This window comes from Leptodactylus fuscus, unplaced genomic scaffold, assembly GCF_031893055.1.
Source record: "Leptodactylus fuscus isolate aLepFus1 unplaced genomic scaffold, aLepFus1.hap2 HAP2_SCAFFOLD_574, whole genome shotgun sequence".
Taxonomy (NCBI): domain Eukaryota; kingdom Metazoa; phylum Chordata; class Amphibia; order Anura; family Leptodactylidae; genus Leptodactylus; species Leptodactylus fuscus.
This window is the reverse complement of record NW_027440605.1, coordinates 46305-61837: the sequence shown is the minus strand read 5'-3', so window position 1 is coordinate 61837 and position 15533 is coordinate 46305. Positions and strand designations below refer to the sequence as shown.

Here is a 15533-nt window from a genome sequence, read left to right as displayed (position 1 = left end):
TCTGTAGCGGTCTGCTGTGCTGTGTGTACTGGTCTGTAGTGGTCTGCTGTGCTGTGTACTGATCTGTAGTGGTCTGCTGTGCTGTGTACTGGTCTGTAGTGGTCTGCTGTGCTGTGTGTACTGGTCTGTAGTGGTCTGCTGTGCTGTGTACTGGTCTGTAGTGGTCTGCTGTGCTGTGTACTGGTCTGTAGTGGTCTGCTGTGCTGTATGTACTGGTCTGTAGTGGTCTGCTGTGCTGTGTACTGGTCTGTAGTGGTCTGCTGTGCTGTGTGTACTGGTCTGTAGTGGTCTGCTGTGCTGTGTGTACTGGTCTGTAGTGGTCTGCTGTGCTGTGTGTACTGGTCTGTAGTGGTCTGCTGTGCTGTGTGTACTGGTCTGTAGTGGTCTGCTGTGCTGTATGTACTGGTCTGTAGTGGTCTGCTGTGCTGTGTACTGGTCTGTAGTGGTCTGCTGTGCTGTGTGTACTGGTCTGTAGCGGTCTGCTGTGCTGTATGTACTGGTCTGTAGTGGTCTGCTGTGCTGTATGTACTGGTCTGTAGTGGTCTGCTGTGCTGTGTACTGGTCTGTAGTGGTCTGCTGTGCTGTGTGTACTGGTCTGTAGTGGTCTGCTGTGCTGTGTGTACTGGTCTGTACTGGTCTGTTGTGCTGTGTGTACTGGTCTGTAGTGGTCTGCTGTGCTGTGTACTGGTCTGTAGTGGTCTGCTGTGCTGTGTACTGGTCTGTAGTGGTCTGCTGTGCTGTATGTACTGGTCTGTAGTGGTCTGCTGTGCTGTGTACTGGTCTGTAGTGGTCTGCTGTGCTGTGTACTGGTCTGTAGTGGTCTGCTGTGCTGTGTACTGGTCTGTAGTGGTCTGCTGTGCTGTATGTACTGGTCTGTAGTGGTCTGCTGTGCTGTGTACTGGTCTGTAGTGGTCTGCTGTGCTGTGTGTACTGGTCTGTAGTGGTCTGCTGTGCTGTGTACTGGTCTGTAGTGGTCTGCTGTGCTGTGTACTGGTCTGTAGTGGTCTGCTGTGCTGTATGTACTGGTCTGTAGTGGTCTGCTGTGCTGTGTACTGGTCTGTAGTGGTCTGCTGTGCTGTGTGTACTGGTCTGTAGCGGTCTGCTGTGCTGTGTGTACTGGTCTGTAGTGGTCTGCTGTGCTGTGTGTACTGGTCTGTAGTGGTCTGCTGTGCTGTGTACTGGTCTGTAGCGGTCTGCTGTGCTGTGTACTGGTCTGTAGCGGTCTGCTGTGCTGTGAGTACTGGTCTGTAGCGGTCTGCTGTGCTGTGTACTGGTCTGTAGCGGTCTGCTGTGCTGTGTGTACTGGTCTGTAGTGGTCTGCTGTGCTGTGTACTGGTCTGTAGCGGTCTGCTGTGCTGTGTGTACTGGTCTGTAGTGGTCTGCTGTGCTGTGTACTGGTCTGTAGTGGTCTGCTGTGCTGTGTACTGGTCTGTAGTGGTCTGCTGTGCTGTGTGTACTGGTCTGTAGTGGTCTGCTGTGCTGTGTGTACTGGTCTGTAGCGGTCTGCTGTGCTGTGTACTGGTCTGTAGCGGTCTGCTGTGCTGTGTGTACTGGTCTGTAGTGGTCTGCTGTGCTGTGTGTACTGGTCTGTAGTGGTCTGCTGTGCTGTGTACTGGTCTGTAGTGGTCTGCTGTGCTGTGTGTACTGGTCTGTAGCGGTCTGCTGTGCTGTGTGTACTGGTCTGTAGTGGTCTGCTGTGCTGTGTACTGGTCTGTAGTGGTCTGCTGTGCTGTGTGTACTGGTCTGTAGCGGTCTGCTGTGCTGTGTGTACTGGTCTGTAGCGGTCTGCTGTGTTGTGTACTGGTCTGTAGTGGTCTGCTGTGCTGTGTACTGGTCTGTAGTGGTCTGCTGTGAAGTGTACTGGTCTGTAGCGGTCTGCTGTGCTGTGTACTGGTCTGTAGCGGTCTGCTGTGTTGTGTACTGGTCTGTAGCGGTCTGCTGTGCTGTGTACTGGTCTGTAGCGGTCTGCTGTGCTGTGTACTGGTCTGTAGTGGTCTGCTGTGCTGTGTGTACTGGTCTGTAGTGGTCTGCTGTGCTGTGTACTGGTCTGTAGTGGTCTGCTGTGTTGTGTACTGGTCTGTAGCGGTCTGCTGTGCTGTGTACTGGTCTGTAGTGGTCTGCTGTGCTGTGTACTGGTCTGTAGCGGTCTGCTGTGCTGTGTACTGGTCTGTAGTGGTCTGCTGTGCTGTGTACTGGTCTGTAGTGGTCTGCTGTGCTGTGTACTGGTCTGTAGTGGTCTGCTGTGCTGTGTACTGGTCTGTAGTGGTTTGCTGTGCTGTGTACTGGTTTGTAGCGGTCTGCTGTGCTGTGTACTGGTCTGTAGTGGTCTGCTGTGCTGTGTGTACTGGTCTGTAGTGGTCTGCTGTGCTGTGTACTGGTCTGTAGCGGTCTGCTGTGCTGTGTACTGGTCTGTAGCGGTCTGCTGTGCTGTGTGTACTGGTCTGTAGTGGTCTGCTGTGCTGTGTACTGGTCTGTAGTGGTTTGCTGTGCTGTGTACTGGTTTGTAGCGGTCTGCTGTGCTGTGTACTGGTCTGTAGTGGTCTGCTGTGCTGTGTGTACTGGTCTGTAGTGGTCTGCTGTGCTGTGTACTGGTCTGTAGTGGTCTGCTGTGCTGTGTACTGGTCTGTAGTGGTCTGCTGTGCTGTGTGTACTGGTCTGTAGTGGTCTGCTGTGCTGTGTACTGGTCTGTAGCGGTCTGCTGTGCTGTGTACTGGTCTGTAGCGGTCTGCTGTGCTGTGTACTGGTCTGTAGTGTTGGATCTTTCAGCATTGCTCACTTTCTGTTAATATATAACAGGCTGTGGGCTCTAGGACCCAGCAGTGCACAGGCTCAGGAGTGTGGTGAGTGTGCATTGCACTAGTCCGCGCACTCTCCTCCTGGCAGTCATGGAGCTCCTGTCCTTCCTCAGTTCCCCAGTCTGGTTCTTCTGTTCCTTGGTCCTGGCCATTGTACTTCGCCTGCAGAGGAAAGGAAACTGGGAAGCTCGCAAGTGCCGCGCCGACCTGACCGGGAAAACTGCTATCGTGACCGGAGCCAACACTGGTGAGTAGTAGTGATCATCACTCATTGTACAGCGCTGCGGAATCTGGTGGTGCTATGCAATTCATAACTAATTCTACATGAGAAGCCGCAGCAGACAAACTGAGAGAACGTCCCAAACAGTGGTGACAGTCATTAGTAATATGCAAACGAGGCGGAACATGTAACAGGGGCGTCACTACGTACAGCGACAGAAGTCAGTGGCTCCCCAGCAGAGTGCTACTCTGCCCAGCTCCCACCCTCACCTACTCTCTTGTTGCCCATCTGGCTATGTGCCGGGGTAAGAACGTCAGGATGTCTCCAGGCTGTAGATCTTCCTGAGCACCTTGGGTTGTTCTGCCATGCCATGTACACTATATATTGTCCTCCTCCGGCTCCTGGCTGCCATTCTCAGGAATCTTAGCGCAGTCTTCATGGGCAATGAGGTCACAAATATTTTTGGGTTTGCGTGTTGCAGCCACCTCCTTCAGATCCCACCAAACATTTTTTATGGGCGATTTTGATAGTCACTCCAAAATCTACCTGGACTTCTTGTGAAGCCAAGTCTTGATGGACTTTGAGTTAATCTTGGGTCATTGTCCTGTTGGATGGTCCAGTAATGCCCGGGACATTGTCCTGTTGGACGGTCCAGTGATGCCCGGGACATTGTCCTGTTGGATGGTCCAGTGATGCCCGGGACATTGTCCTGTTGGATGGTCCATTGATGCCCGGGACATTGTCCTGTTGGATGGTTCAGTGATGCCCGGGACGTTGTTCTGTTGGAAAGTCCAGTGATGCCCAGGACATTGTCCTATTGGAAGGTCCAGTTATGCCCGAGTCATTGTCCTGTTGGAAAGTCCAATGATGCCCAGGACATTATCCTGTTGTTAGGTCCAGTGATGCCCAAAACATTGTCCTGTTGGAAGGTCCAGTGATGCCTGGGACAATGTACTGTTGGAAGGTCCAGTGATGCCCGGGACATTGTCCTGTTGGATGGTCCAGTGATGCCCGGGACATTGTCCTGTTGGATGGTCCAGTGATGCCCGGGTCATTGTCCTGTTGGATGGTCCAGTGATGCCCGGGACATTGTCCTTTTAGGTCCTGTGATGCCCGGGACATTGTCCTGTTGGAAGATCCAGTGATGCCCCGGACATTGTCCTGTTAGGTCCATTGATGCCCGGGACATTGTCCTGTTGGAAGGTCCAGTGATGCCCGGGACATTGTCCTGTTGGAAGGTCCAGTGATGCCCGGGACATTGTCCTGTTGGAAGGTCCAGTGATGCCCGGGACAATGTACTGTTGGAAGGTCCAGTGATGCCCGGGACAATGTACTGTTGGAAGGTCCAGTGATGCCCGGGACATTGTCCTGTTGGATGGTCCAGTGATGCCCGGGTCATTGTCCTGTTGTAAGGTCCAGTAATGCCCGGGACATTGTCCTGTTGGACGGTCCAGTGATGCCCGGGAGGTTGTCCTGTTGGATGGTCCATTGAAGCCCAGGACATTGTCCTGTTGGAAGGTCCAGTGATGCCCGGGACAATGTACTGTTGGATGGTCCAGTGATGCCCGGGTCATTGTCCTGTTGGATGGTCCAGTAATGCCCGAGACATTGTCCTTTTAGATCCAGTGATGCCCGGGACATTGTCCTTTTAGATCCAGTGATGCCCGGGACATTTGTCCTGTTGGATGGTCCATTGATGCCCGGGACATTGTCCTGTTGTTAGGTCCAGTGATGCCCGGGACGTTGTCCTGTTGGATGGTTCAGTGATGCCTGGGTCATTGTCCTGTTGAAAAGTCCAATGATGCCCAGGACATTATCCTGTTGTTAGGTCCAGTGATGCCCAAAACATTGTCCTGTTGGAAGGTCCAGTGATGCCCGGGACAATGTACTGTTGGAAGGTCCAGTGATGCCCGGGACATTGTCCTGTTGGATGGTCCACTGATGCCCGGGTCATTGTCCTGTTGGATGGTCCAGTGATGCCCGGGACATTGTCCTTTTAGGTCCTGTGATGCCCGGGACATTGTCCTGTTGGAAGATCCAGTGATGCCCCGGACATTGTCCTGTTAGGTCCATTGATCCCCGGGACATTGTTCTGTTGGAAGGTTCAGTAATGTCCGGGTCATTGTCCTGTTGGATGGTCCAGTGATGCCCGGGACATTTGTCCTGTTGGATGGTCCAGTGATGCCCGGGACATTGTCCTGTTGGATTGTCCAGTGATACCTAGGACATTGTATTATTGGAAGGTCCAGTGATGCCATGCACATTGTCCTGTTGCATGGTCCAGTGATACCTGGGACATTGTCCTATTGGAAGGTCCAGTGATGCTCTGGACATTGTCCTGTTGGATTGTCCAGTGATACCTAGGACATTGTCCTGTTGGGCGGTCCAGTGATGCCCTGGACATTGTCCTGTTGGAAGGTCCAGTGATGCCCAGGACATTGTCCTGTTGTTAGGTCCATTGATGCCCGGGACATTGTCCTGTTGTAAGGTCCAGTGATGCCCGGGACATTGTTCTGTTGTTAGGTCCAGTAATGTCCGGGACATTGTCCTGTTGGAAGATCCAGTGATGCCCTGGACATTGTCCTGTTGGATTGTCCAGTGATACCTAGGACATTGTATTACTGGAAGGTCCAGTGATGCCCTGCACATTGTCCTGTTGCATGGTCCAGTGATACCTGGGACATTGTCCTATTGGAAGGTCCAGTGATGCCCTGGACATTGTCCTGTTGGATTGTCCAGTGATACCCGGGACATTGTCCTGTTGGACGGTCCAGTGATGCCCTGGACATTGTCCTGTTGGAAGGTCCAGTGATGCCCGGGAAATTGTCCTGTTGTAAGGTCCAGTGATGCCCGAGAAATTGTCCTGTTGTAAGGTCCAGTGATGCCCGGGACATTGTCCTGTTGTTAGGTCCAGTGATGCTCGGGACATTGCCTTGTTGGATGGTCCAGTGATGCCCAGGACATTGTACTGTTGGATGGTCCAGTGATACCTGGGACATTGTCCTTTTAGGTCCAGTGATGCCCAGGACATTGTCCTGTTGTTAAGTCCAGTGATGCCCGGGACATTGTCCTGTTGGATGGTCCAGTGATAGCAAGGATATTGTCCTGTTGGAAGGTCCAGTGATGCCCAGGACATTGTCCTGTTGGATAGTCCAGTGATGCCCGGGACATTGTCCTGTTGGAAGATCCAGTGATGCCCTGGACATTGTCCTGTTAGGTCCATTGATGCCCGGGCCATTGTCCTGTTGAATGGTCCAGTGATGCCCAGGACATTGTCCTGTTGGATGGTCCAGTGATGCCCGGGACATTGTCCTGTTGGATGGTCCAGTGATGCCTGGGACATTGTCCTGTTGTTAGGTCCAGTGATGCCCGGGACATTGTCCTGTTGGATGGTCCAGTGATGCCCGGGACATTGTCCTGTTGGAAGGTCCAGTGATGCCTGGGACATTGTCCTGTTAGGTCCATTGATGCCCGGGTCATTGTCCTGTTGAATGGTCCAGTGATGCCCGGGACATTGTCCTGTTGGATGGTCCAGTGATGCCCGGGACATTGTTCTGTTGGAAGGTCCAGTGATGCCCAGGACATTGTCCTGTTGTTAAGTCCAGTGATGCCCGGGACATTGTCCTGTTGGATGGTCCAGTGATACCTGGGACATTGTCCTGTTGGCAGGTCCAGTGATGCCCGGGACATTGTCCTGTTGGAAGGTCCAGTGATGCCTGGGACATTGTCCTGTTAGGTCCATTGATGCCCGGGTCATTGTCCTGTTGAATGGTCCAGTGATGCCCGGGACATTGTTCTGTTGGAAGGTCCAGTGATGCCCAGGACATTGTCCTGTTGTTAAGTCCAGTGATGCCCGGGACATTGTCCTGTTGGATGGTCCAGTGATACCTGGGACATTGTCCTGTTGGCAGGTCCAGTGATGCCTGGGACATTGTCCTGTTGGATTGTCCAGTGATGCCTGGGACATTGTCCTGTTGGATGGTCCAGTGATACCTGGGACATTGTCCTGTTGGCAGGTCCAGTGATGCCCTGGACATTGTCCTGTTGTAAGGTCCAGTGATGCCCGGGACATTGTCCTGTTGGATGGTCCAGTGATGCCCGGGACATTGTCCTGTTGGATGGTTCAGTGATGCCTGGGTCATTGTCCTGTTGAAAAGTCCAATGATGCCCAGGACATTATCCTGTTGTTAGGTCCAGTGATGCCCAAAACATTGTCCTGTTGGAAGGTCCAGTGATGCCCGGGACAATGTACTGTTGGAAGGTCCAGTGATGCCCGGGACATTGTCCTGTTGGATGGTCCACTGATGCCCGGGTCATTGTCCTGTTGGATGGTCCAGTGATGCCCGGGACATTGTCCTTTTAGGTCCTGTGATGCCCGGGACATTGTCCTGTTGGAAGATCCAGTGATGCCCCGGACATTGTCCTGTTAGGTCCATTGATCCCCGGGACATTGTTCTGTTGGAAGGTTCAGTAATGTCCGGGTCATTGTCCTGTTGGATGGTCCAGTGATGCCCGGGACATTTGTCCTGTTGGAAGGTCCAGTGATGCCCGGGACATTGTCCTGTTGAATGGTCCAGTGATGCCCGGGTCATTGTCCTGTTGAATGGTCCAGTGATGCCCGGGACATTGTCCTTTTAGGTCCTGTGATGCCCGGGACATTGTCCTGTTGGAAGATCCAGTGATGCCCCGGACATTGTCCTGTTAGGTCCATTGATGCCCGGGACATTGTCCTGTTGGACGGTCCAGTGATGCCCGGGAGGTTGTCCTGTTGGATGGTCCATTGAAGCCCAGGACATTGTCCTGTTGGAAGGTCCAGTGATGCCCGGGACAATGTACTGTTGGATGGTCCAGTGATGCCCGGGTCATTGTCCTGTTGGATGGTCCAGTAATGCCCGAGACATTGTCCTTTTAGATCCAGTGATGCCCGGGACATTGTCCTTTTAGATCCAGTGATGCCCGGGACATTTGTCCTGTTGGATGGTCCATTGATGCCCGGGACATTGTCCTGTTGTTAGGTCCAGTGATGCCCGGGACGTTGTCCTGTTGGATGGTTCAGTGATGCCTGGGTCATTGTCCTGTTGAAAAGTCCAATGATGCCCAGGACATTATCCTGTTGTTAGGTCCAGTGATGCCCAAAACATTGTCCTGTTGGAAGGTCCAGTGATGCCCGGGACAATGTACTGTTGGAAGGTCCAGTGATGCCCGGGACATTGTCCTGTTGGATGGTCCACTGATGCCCGGGTCATTGTCCTGTTGGATGGTCCAGTGATGCCCGGGACATTGTCCTTTTAGGTCCTGTGATGCCCGGGACATTGTCCTGTTGGAAGATCCAGTGATGCCCCGGACATTGTCCTGTTAGGTCCATTGATCCCCGGGACATTGTTCTGTTGGAAGGTTCAGTAATGTCCGGGTCATTGTCCTGTTGGATGGTCCAGTGATGCCCGGGACATTTGTCCTGTTGGATGGTCCAGTGATGCCCGGGACATTGTCCTGTTGGATTGTCCAGTGATACCTAGGACATTGTATTATTGGAAGGTCCAGTGATGCCATGCACATTGTCCTGTTGCATGGTCCAGTGATACCTGGGACATTGTCCTATTGGAAGGTCCAGTGATGCTCTGGACATTGTCCTGTTGGATTGTCCAGTGATACCTAGGACATTGTCCTGTTGGGCGGTCCAGTGATGCCCTGGACATTGTCCTGTTGGAAGGTCCAGTGATGCCCAGGACATTGTCCTGTTGTTAGGTCCATTGATGCCCGGGACATTGTCCTGTTGTAAGGTCCAGTGATGCCCGGGACATTGTTCTGTTGTTAGGTCCAGTAATGTCCGGGACATTGTCCTGTTGGAAGATCCAGTGATGCCCTGGACATTGTCCTGTTGGATTGTCCAGTGATACCTAGGACATTGTATTACTGGAAGGTCCAGTGATGCCCTGCACATTGTCCTGTTGCATGGTCCAGTGATACCTGGGACATTGTCCTATTGGAAGGTCCAGTGATGCCCTGGACATTGTCCTGTTGGATTGTCCAGTGATACCCGGGACATTGTCCTGTTGGACGGTCCAGTGATGCCCTGGACATTGTCCTGTTGGAAGGTCCAGTGATGCCCGGGAAATTGTCCTGTTGTAAGGTCCAGTGATGCCCGAGAAATTGTCCTGTTGTAAGGTCCAGTGATGCCCGGGACATTGTCCTGTTGTTAGGTCCAGTGATGCTCGGGACATTGCCTTGTTGGATGGTCCAGTGATGCCCAGGACATTGTACTGTTGGATGGTCCAGTGATACCTGGGACATTGTCCTTTTAGGTCCAGTGATGCCCAGGACATTGTCCTGTTGTTAAGTCCAGTGATGCCCGGGACATTGTCCTGTTGGATGGTCCAGTGATAGCAAGGATATTGTCCTGTTGGAAGGTCCAGTGATGCCCAGGACATTGTCCTGTTGGATAGTCCAGTGATGCCCGGGACATTGTCCTGTTGGAAGATCCAGTGATGCCCTGGACATTGTCCTGTTAGGTCCATTGATGCCCGGGCCATTGTCCTGTTGAATGGTCCAGTGATGCCCAGGACATTGTCCTGTTGGATGGTCCAGTGATGCCCGGGACATTGTCCTGTTGGATGGTCCAGTGATGCCTGGGACATTGTCCTGTTGTTAGGTCCAGTGATGCCCGGGACATTGTCCTGTTGGATGGTCCAGTGATGCCCGGGACATTGTCCTGTTGGAAGGTCCAGTGATGCCTGGGACATTGTCCTGTTAGGTCCATTGATGCCCGGGTCATTGTCCTGTTGAATGGTCCAGTGATGCCCGGGACATTGTCCTGTTGGATGGTCCAGTGATGCCCGGGACATTGTTCTGTTGGAAGGTCCAGTGATGCCCAGGACATTGTCCTGTTGTTAAGTCCAGTGATGCCCGGGACATTGTCCTGTTGGATGGTCCAGTGATACCTGGGACATTGTCCTGTTGGCAGGTCCAGTGATGCCCGGGACATTGTCCTGTTGGAAGGTCCAGTGATGCCTGGGACATTGTCCTGTTAGGTCCATTGATGCCCGGGTCATTGTCCTGTTGAATGGTCCAGTGATGCCCGGGACATTGTTCTGTTGGAAGGTCCAGTGATGCCCAGGACATTGTCCTGTTGTTAAGTCCAGTGATGCCCGGGACATTGTCCTGTTGGATGGTCCAGTGATACCTGGGACATTGTCCTGTTGGCAGGTCCAGTGATGCCTGGGACATTGTCCTGTTGGATTGTCCAGTGATGCCTGGGACATTGTCCTGTTGGATGGTCCAGTGATACCTGGGACATTGTCCTGTTGGCAGGTCCAGTGATGCCCTGGACATTGTCCTGTTGTAAGGTCCAGTGATGCCCGGGACATTGTCCTGTTGGATGGTCCAGTGATGCCCGGGACATTGTCCTGTTGGATGGTCCAGTGATAGCAAGGATATTGTCCTGTTGGAAGGTCCAGTGATGCCCGGGACATTGTCCTGTTGGATGGTCCAGTGATAGCAAGGATATTGTCCTGTTGGAAGGTCCAGTGATGCCCGGGACATTGTCCTGTTAGGTCCATTGATGCCCAGGTCATTGTCCTGTTGAATGGTCCAGTGATGCCCGGGACATTGTCCTGTTGGATGGTCCAGTGATGCCCGGGACATTGTTCTGTTGGAAGGTCCAGTGATGCCCAGGACATTGTCCTGTTGGATGGTCCAGTGATGCCCGGGTCATTGTCCTTTTGGATGGTCCAGTGATGCCCCGGACATTGTCCTGTTAGGTCCATTGATGCCCGGAACATTGTTCTGTTGGAAGGTCCAGGAATGTCCGGGTCATTGTCCTGTTGGATGGTCCAGTGATGCCCAGGACATTGTCCTGTTGTTAGCTCCAGTGATGCCCGGGACATTGTCCTGTTGGATGGTCCAGTGATACCTGGGACATTGTCCTATTGGAAGGTCCAGTGATGCCCAGGACATTGTCCTGTTGGATGGTCCAGTGATACCCTGGACATTGTCCTATTGGAAGGTCCAGTGATGCCCAGGACATTGTCCTGTTGGATTGTCCAGTGATACCCTGGACATTGTCCTGTTGGATGTTCCAGTGATGCCCGGGAAATTGTCCTGTTGTAAGGTCCAGTGATGCCCGGGACATTGTCCTGTTGGATGGTCCAGTGATACCTGGGACATTGTTCTGTTGTTAGGTCCAGTAATGTCCGGGACATTGTCCTGTTGGAAGATCCAGTGATGCCCTGGACATTGTCCTGTTGGATTGTCCAGTGATACCTAGGACATTGTATTACTGGAAGGTCCAGTGATGCCCTGCACATTGTCCTGTTGCATGGTCCAGTGATACCTGGGACATTGTCCTATTGGAAGGTCCAGTGATGCCCTGGACATTGTCCTGTTGGATTGTCCAGTGATACCCGGGACATTGTCCTGTTGGACGGTCCAGTGATGCCCTGGACATTGTCCTGTTGGAAGGTCCAGTGATGCCCGGGAAATTGTCCTGTTGTAAGGTCCAGTGATGCCCGAGAAATTGTCCTGTTGTAAGGTCCAGTGATGCCCGGGACATTGTCCTGTTGGATGGTCCAGTGATGCCCGGGACATTGTCCTGTTGTTAGGTCCAGTGATGCTCGGGACATTGCCTTGTTGGATGGTCCAGTGATGCCCAGGACATTGTACTGTTGGATGGTCCAGTGATACCTGGGACATTGTCCTTTTAGGTCCAGTGATGCCCAGGACATTGTCCTGTTGTTAAGTCCAGTGATGCCCGGGACATTGTCCTGTTGGATGGTCCAGTGATAGCAAGGATATTGTCCTGTTGGAAGGTCCAGTGATGCCCAGGACATTGTCCTGTTGGATGGTCCAGTGATGCCCGGGACATTGTCCTGTTGGAAGATCCAGTGATGCCCTGGACATTGTCCTGTTAGGTCCATTGATGCCCGGGCCATTGTCCTGTTGAATGGTCCAGTGATGCCCAGGACATTGTCCTGTTGGATGGTCCAGTGATGCCCGGGACATTGTCCTGTTGGATGGTCCAGTGATGCCTGGGACATTGTCCTGTTGTTAGGTCCAGTGATGCCCGGGACATTGTCCTGTTGGATGGTCCAGTGATGCCCGGGACATTGTCCTGTTGGAAGGTCCAGTGATGCCTGGGACATTGTCCTGTTAGGTTCATTGATGCCCGGGTCATTGTCCTGTTGAATGGTCCAGTGATGCCCGGGACATTGTCCTGTTGAATGGTCCAGTGATGCCCGGGTCATTGTCCTGTTGAATGGTCCAGTGATGCCCGGGACATTGTCCTTTTAGGTCCTGTGATGCCCGGGACATTGTCCTGTTGGAAGATCCAGTGATGCCCCGGACATTGTCCTGTTAGGTCCATTGATGCCCGGGACATTGTCCTGTTGGAAGGTCCAGTGATGCCCGGGACATTGTCCTGTTGGAAGGTCCAGTGATGCCCGGGACATTGTCCTGTTGGAAGGTCCAGTGATGCCCGGGACAATGTACTGTTGGAAGGTCCAGTGATGCCCGGGACAATGTACTGTTGGAAGGTCCAGTGATGCCCGGGACATTGTCCTGTTGGATGGTCCAGTGATGCCCGGGTCATTGTCCTGTTGTAAGGTCCAGTAATGCCCGGGACATTGTCCTGTTGGACGGTCCAGTGATGCCCGGGAGATTGTCCTGTTGGATGGTCCATTGAAGCCCAGGACATTGTCCTGTTGGAAGGTCCAGTGATGCCCGGGACAATGTACTGTTGGATGGTCCAGTGATGCCCGGGTCATTGTCCTGTTGCATGGTCCAGTAATGCCCGGGACATTGTCCTTTTAGATCCAGTGATGCCCGGGACATTGTCCTTTTAGATCCAGTGATGCCCGGGACATTTGTCCTGTTGGATGGTCCATTGATGCCCGGGACATTGTCCTGTTGTTAGGTCCAGTGATGCCCGGGACGTTGTCCTGTTGGATGGTTCAGTGATGCCTGGGTCATTGTCCTGTTGAAAAGTCCAATGATGCCCAGGACATTATCCTGTTGTTAGGTCCAGTGATGCCCAAAACATTGTCCTGTTGGAAGGTCCAGTGATGCCCGGGACAATGTACTGTTGGAAGGTCCAGTGATGCCCGGGACATTGTCCTGTTGGATGGTCCACTGATGCCCGGGTCATTGTCCTGTTGGATGGTCCAGTGATGCCCGGGACATTGTCCTTTTAGGTCCTGTGATGCCCGGGACATTGTCCTGTTGGAAGATCCAGTGATGCCCCGGACATTGTCCTGTTAGGTCCATTGATCCCCGGGACATTGTTCTGTTGGAAGGTTCAGTAATGTCCGGGTCATTGTCCTGTTGGATGGTCCAGTGATGCCCGGGACATTTGTCCTGTTGGATGGTCCAGTGATGCCCGGGACATTGTCCTGTTGGATTGTTCAGTGATACCTAGGACATTGTATTATTGGAAGGTCCAGTGATGCCCTGCACATTGTCCTGTTGCATGGTCCAGTGATACCTGGGACATTGTCCTATTGGAAGGTCCAGTGATGCTCTGGACATTGTCCTGTTGGATTGTCCAGTGATACCTAGGACATTGTCCTGTTGGGCGGTCCAGTGATGCCCTGGACATTGTCCTGTTGGAAGGTCCAGTGATGCCCAGGACATTGTCCTGTTGTTAGGTCCATTGATGCCCGGGACATTGTCCTGTTGTAAGGTCCAGTGATGCCCGGGACATTGTTCTGTTGTTAGGTCCAGTAATGTCCGGGACATTGTCCTGTTGGAAGATCCAGTGATGCCCTGGACATTGTCCTGTTGGATTGTCCAGTGATACCTAGGACATTGTATTACTGGAAGGTCCAGTGATGCCCTGCACATTGTCCTGTTGCATGGTCCAGTGATACCTGGGACATTGTCCTATTGGAAGGTCCAGTGATGCCCTGGACATTGTCCTGTTGGATTGTCCAGTGATACCCGGGACATTGTCCTGTTGGACGGTCCAGTGATGCCCTGGACATTGTCCTGTTGGAAGGTCCAGTGATGCCCGGGAAATTGTCCTGTTGTAAGGTCCAGTGATGCCCGAGAAATTGTCCTGTTGTAAGGTCCAGTGATGCCCGGGACATTGTCCTGTTGTTAGGTCCAGTGATGCTCGGGACATTGCCTTGTTGGATGGTCCAGTGATGCCCAGGACATTGTACTGTTGGATGGTCCAGTGATACCTGGGACATTGTCCTTTTAGGTCCAGTGATGCCCAGGACATTGTCCTGTTGTTAAGTCCAGTGATGCCCGGGACATTGTCCTGTTGGATGGTCCAGTGATAGCAAGGATATTGTCCTGTTGGAAGGTCCAGTGATGCCCAGGACATTGTCCTGTTGGATGGTCCAGTGATGCCCGGGACATTGTCCTGTTGGAAGATCCAGTGATGCCCTGGACATTGTCCTGTTAGGTCCATTGATGCCCGGGCCATTGTCCTGTTGAATGGTCCAGTGATGCCCAGGACATTGTCCTGTTGGATGGTCCAGTGATGCCCGGGACATTGTCCTGTTGGATGGTCCAGTGATGCCTGGGACATTGTCCTGTTGTTAGGTCCAGTGATGCCCGGGACATTGTCCTGTTGGATGGTCCAGTGATGCCCGGGACATTGTCCTGTTGGAAGGTCCAGTGATGCCTGGGACATTGTCCTGTTAGGTCCATTGATGCCCGGGTCATTGTCCTGTTGAATGGTCCAGTGATGCCCGGGACATTGTCCTGTTGGATGGTCCAGTGATGCCCGGGACATTGTTCTGTTGGAAGGTCCAGTGATGCCCAGGACATTGTCCTGTTGTTAAGTCCAGTGATGCCCGGGACATTGTCCTGTTGGATGGTCCAGTGATACCTGGGACATTGTCCTGTTGGCAGGTCCAGTGATGCCCGGGACATTGTCCTGTTGGAAGGTCCAGTGATGCCTGGGACATTGTCCTGTTAGGTCCATTGATGCCCGGGTCATTGTCCTGTTGAATGGTCCAGTGATGCCCGGGACATTGTTCTGTTGGAAGGTCCAGTGATGCCCAGGACATTGTCCTGTTGTTAAGTCCAGTGATGCCCGGGACATTGTCCTGTTGGATGGTCCAGTGATACCTGGGACATTGTCCTGTTGGCAGGTCCAGTGATGCCTGGGACATTGTCCTGTTGGATTGTCCAGTGATGCCTGGGACATTGTCCTGTTGGATGGTCCAGTGATACCTGGGACATTGTCCTGTTGGCAGGTCCAGTGATGCCCTGGACATTGTCCTGTTGTAAGGTCCAGTGATGCCCGGGACATTGTCCTGTTGGATGGTCCAGTGATGCCCGGGACATTGTCCTGTTGGATGGTCCAGTGATAGCAAGGATATTGTCCTGTTGGAAGGTCCAGTGATGCCCGGGACATTGTCCTGTTGGATGGTCCAGTGATAGCAAGGATATTGTCCTGTTGGAAGGTCCAGTGATGCCCGGGACATTGTCCTGTTAGGTCCATTGATGCCCAGGTCATTGTCCTGTTGAATGGTCCAGTGATGCCCGGGACATTGTCCTGTTGGATGGTCCAG

At 52.8% G+C, this 15533-nt stretch overlaps 1 pseudogene; it reads left to right on the top strand.

Annotated features, from left to right (window-relative positions):
- Positions 1-2865: 2865 nt before the first annotated feature.
- Positions 2866-15533, top strand: part of LOC142188609 (dehydrogenase/reductase SDR family member 13 pseudogene) — a 49746-nt pseudogene continuing 37078 nt past the window's right edge.